The sequence below is a fragment of the Drosophila arizonae genome, chromosome X (genome assembly GCF_054131065.1).
Source record: "Drosophila arizonae isolate 15081-1271.41 chromosome X, UAZ_ARI_1.0, whole genome shotgun sequence".
Taxonomy (NCBI): Eukaryota; Metazoa; Arthropoda; class Insecta; order Diptera; family Drosophilidae; genus Drosophila; species Drosophila arizonae.
This window is the reverse complement of record NC_142927.1, coordinates 17,922,807-17,927,771: the sequence shown is the minus strand read 5'-3', so window position 1 is coordinate 17,927,771 and position 4,965 is coordinate 17,922,807. Positions and strand designations below refer to the sequence as shown.

General features: G+C 45.7%; 1 long non-coding RNA gene across 1 annotated transcript; it reads left to right on the top strand.

The window, feature by feature from the left end:
- On the top strand, positions 1 to 4,122 carry LOC149267967 (uncharacterized). The gene is made up of 3 exons (XR_016271315.1): positions 1 to 100; positions 3,652 to 3,812; positions 3,872 to 4,122. It is a non-coding gene; the product is annotated as an uncharacterized LOC149267967 (long non-coding RNA).
- The last annotated feature ends 843 nt before the right edge of the window (positions 4,123 to 4,965 follow it).

Below are 4,965 nucleotides of genomic sequence, written 5' to 3'. Positions count from 1 at the left end.
GTAAAAATAATCATCAACTGTTTAGCTCCGCCGGCAGCTGGTCGCTTCAGACTGCTTGAAACTGATTCGCTTTGCTGCTGTTATATACATACATATATATGTACGTATATCTGGTATATATTAGGCGTATCGCCCTTAAAGGGCGCCTCGCGTCGCTGATGGGACTGTCAGCGCTGACAGGCTGCCACCTGCCCCCATTTTGCGTGCCGCGACTGTGTCGCCTCCTTTGTCAGCTGTCAGCGCTGGGCTGGGCTGGGCGGGCTGGCTGCGATTGGGACGGGGCCCTGCAGGCGCCTGCAGCTGCTTGTAGGGGGTTGCTGCTTTTCATTTGTCACTATTGCTCGCTTTTCACCTGGTCTGGTTGGGGCCGTCATGTGGCATTGTTTTGGCAATTTCTATTCATTGCAACTCATCAGCTCTCTGGCTGCTGCCTGCTTCTTCTTCCTATTTCAATTGGTAGTTTCATCTTTTTTATTTTCGCCAGAAGGAGAGACAGCGAGGGGAGGGGGGTTGAGCGAGTCATTGGGGCTCATCATCTTTCGGCCCCTACATTGTATCTTCATTCTAACCATCTTCACTTCCGTTTCCTTTGCCTTGTCCATTGCCAATCCCATTCGCTTTTGCATTCACGCTGTCGTATACACGTTTTTGTTTATATTCGCATTCTGCTCTCTGCTCGTTTCTCTTTGCTTTTTGCTCTTCTCTTCTCTTCTCTTCTCTTTGCTCGACTCGCTCGCTTGCTGTTATTTATAATTTTCGTTTATTTGCATTCGCATCCAATTTGTTTGTTCGTTCCAGCGAGTCAGCTACCTGCCTGCCTACCTGCTGTTGCCTCGGCATTTTTTATTACGCTCCCAGCTGCATCAGCAGCAGCCACCTTGGCCTCTGCAGCCACCCAGCCACCCTACGAACCTACCAGCCAAGTCCGAGTCAAACCTGGCTCCACATTCAAACATTTTCACGGCGCTTGGACTACAAGTTCTAATACCTGCACTCATTCGAGTGGAGAAATAGATTAGTCTCTATCTGTATCTGTATCTGTATCTGTATCTGTATCTGTATCTGTATCTGTATCTGTATCTGTATCTGTATCTGTATCTGTATCTGTATCTGTATCTGTATCTGTATCTGTATCTGTATCTGATATCTGTATCTGTATCTGTATCTGTATCTGTATCTGTATCTGTATCTGTATCTGTATCTGTATCTGTATCTGTATCTGTATCTGTATCTGTATCTGTATCTGTATCTGTATCTGTATCTGTATCTGTATCTGTATCTGTATCTGTATCTGTATCTGTATCTGTATCTGTATCTGTATCTGTATCTGTATCTGTATCTGTATCTGTATCTGTATCTGTATCTGTATCTGTATCTGTATCTGTATCTGTATCTGTATCTGTATCTGTATCTGTATCTGTATCTGTATCTGTATCTGTATCTGTATCTGTATCTGTATCTGTATCTGTATCTGTATCTGTATCTGTATCTGTATCTGTATCTGTATCTGTATCTGTATCTGTATCTGTATCTGTATCTGTATCTAGTATCTGTATCTGTATCTGTATCTGTATCTGTATCTGTATCTGTATCTGTATCTGTATCTGTATCTGTATCTGTATCTGTATCTGTATCTGTATCTGTATCTGTATCTGTATCCTGTATCTGTATCTGTATCTGTATCTGTATCTGTATATGTATCTGTATCTGTATCTGTATCTGTATCTGTATCTGTATCGGGTGTATCTGTATCTGTATCTGTATCTGTATCTGCATCTGTATCTGTATCTCTATCTCTATCTCTATATCTATCTCTATCTCAATCAACAGCAGTACAGGTATTATCTTGGTCGGGATGTCCTTGCGAATTTGACCTGCTAGCTTCAACCATTTTACGCCATTATCAACGTCATCATTGCTGTTGGCATCTTCTGCCCGTACCCGGACCCAGACCCGCACCCGGACACGGACTGAGGCTGGGGCTGGTCGCTCGCTCGTCCACGACTGCCATTGTTGGGGCTTGGCATCATCAGCTCACCTTTGCCAGTTAGCCCATTGTTGTATCTGTGTGCATATCCTGCTCGCTTTCTCCTTCGTCGTATCTATCTGTATCCTACCTGCCCTTCTGCCACCTGCCTGCCTGCCTGCCTGTCATGGCATATTATTTGGTGTGCGGAAAATGTTTGCGTAATTGCAATGTTGACATTCGTATTTTTCGCTCACTTGCTGGGAGGACCAGCTAGGAGATTACCCTCCCCAAAAACCTTGTCATTCCCTTACCTCCTACTGACCCCAGCCCCCCTTCCTGAAGCCATCTCTGTCGACTGCTTTCATTTCGGCTGTCATTTGCGCCTGCGATGGCTGCTACATGGGTCTCACCCAAATCCAAGTGCATCTATTAGCCGCATCCTAACGCCCAACAACACGATGCCTTCGGCCAAAGAGTCCAACGGCTCCAGCACGGATACCGGATGCCACATCCAATGTAAAATCGTTGCCAAAGTGAGACATCACTGGGTGAGCCTGACGACTCCTGCCTATCTATTGCCCTGTTGACTTGCACCCCAGTCGTGACATTGCTAAAGCTTCGACAACTTGTCAAATTACCTTAAGCAAGCCGCCGGGCAGGCACCCTCAACTCCCACCCCACCTCCACCTCCAGCTCCATCTCCATCTCTCTCTCTCTCTTCATCTCTCTCCACGTGCTTGTCAATATTTAAAATTGAAAAATACGCGACCCGCACCCCATCCAGGTACGAGTATTTCATATCATTTCAATATCATTGATGTAAAAATGTTCCGCGCGCTGTTAATGTGCGCAAAACAAAAACAACAAGCCGTAGAGAAAAGCGAGCGCGAGTCAATGAAAAGCTAAGACACACAAATAGAATAGTGAATGCAGCTAGAACGAACCGCAAATACTCTACCCATTTGAGATTCTATGAGTTCAAGGTAGTAATCTATAGTTGGTAATGAATGGGTAGAGGCAGAAGCCTTGCTCTCGCTCCCTCTCCTGCTCTCTCTCTCTCTCTCTCCCTCTCTCTCTCTTGACCTCTCTTATTGGTATTGGAGCTACATTTACTTTACATAGAAGATCCTCAAAACCTCTCTGACTCTTTACCTTATAGGCAAATATGATTCTCTAATTGGTCATATGATATCGAATATACTCGATAAAAAGTCGCAAGGACTCTGTAAAGGCATAGCGGTCTAGTGGTGCAGGGGTAGGGCATAGCATCGATGGTGACAGAGACAGCGACTGGCGCAACGACAGCGACATTCAGGACAATCGCAAGACACCCTCCGGTACGGTAAGTTAGCGACTCACCGGGGGTTACCATTACCGACAGCCATCCATCCATCCATCCATCCAGCCGCCCGCCCGTTCGTCCGCCCGTCCGTTCGTCTGTTGATTCGCCCATCCATACAATTCTGGCATTCAGTCGTCTATCTGTCGTATGTATATTTCATATGCCCTTATGCCATGCCGACGTGAATGTCGCGTCGTCTTTGCATTTCTCAATGTACTCGAAAACGATTTATTAAAAATATCTTTGGCACGGCATCGAGGCAAAACAACAAGCAAGCTTATTAAAAATTTATTACCGAGCTTAAAAAATGTTACCCCAGTCGCTTGCCGCTCAATTCCAGCTACATTGCTTGGCCTCCTGCACCTTGTCGCCTTCCTCCTGCTGCCTGCCTCCTGCCGCCTGCCTCGTGGCCGCGGGCGCACCTTTCAGAAGGATGAGAGCGCGAAGATGGCGTTGCCTGCTGCTCGATGGCAAATGCGCCTGGGGCGCAGATATTGAAAGGTATTTTGGCTGATTTGTTTGAGTTGGAAATTTAATTTATAACTGTAAATGTATTTTAGACGTCAGCGGGGCAGGAGCGACTGCAAAAACTCAAAAGCTCCGAGCAAGGGTAGAGCGAAGGCGTCTTCAGCGTCTCGACGCACCGAAATTAACAGCATCCCGAGTGTCACTTACAATATGCTTGACTGTATTTGAACCATAATTGGGGATACTTAATCACAGCCCCCAAAGCCTCATTCAATAACTAGCTTATGCGAATTAGTCGAACTTCAGTCGGTGTTGGATTCAGGCAATACCAGAGGAAAGTTTCAAAGAGTTTCGGGAATTCGAATTTAGAGTTGAGTTCAGGAAAAAAAATATAGGAAATTCCGATCAGAATAAAAAGATCGTGTATCAGATATTTATAGATAGTTCATATATTAGTTAATGATAGATAGAAAAACATTGCAATGCATTACCCCTACAGATATGAGTGTACTACGGGAAAAACTGCTGTTAGGAGCAGATAAATCGTATGCCAGGTGAACTAACATTTCTATAAAGCTGCATAGCTCCATGATGTCATATGAAATGCACGCTCAAGGGATTTCCATGGGAATCGTAATAGATTGTCGTATAGACAGCATAGATAGAAATGCGCTGGCACAGCTGTATCGCACACTAAGTGATATATCAGGCGAGTGGCTGCCCCCTGTTAGCGCTGGTCATCATCATCATTAGTAATGATGGAAACTACCCGGCCAGGAGCCCAAGCCAAATGCTGATGCCCAAGTTCGCAACGGTAACCGCAAAAAGCCCAAGAGTCGACGGCCGGCTCAAAGCCAATGACAAATGATCAAGTGTCACACATGGAATTTAAAGTAGCTGCAGCTGTGTGCGTGTGTGTGTGTGTGTGTGTGGGCCACAGGGGCAGGTATGGTATATACTTATTAGTCGTTGGCCCTGGGCGCAGGCAGCCAAGGGTTGACGCACTATTTGATAACTAAAACTCATCAGCGTGCTCGTCATCATTTTTATTATTTAGCTGAAATGATGAAATGAGAGGCCATGCAGGCATGAGAGAGATGCGTAAGAAAAGAGAGAGAGAGAGGGAGAGCGGGGTAGAGCGAGGTAGAGCTGTGCCTTTTTCATCGGCAGTCGCACATGTGGTTGA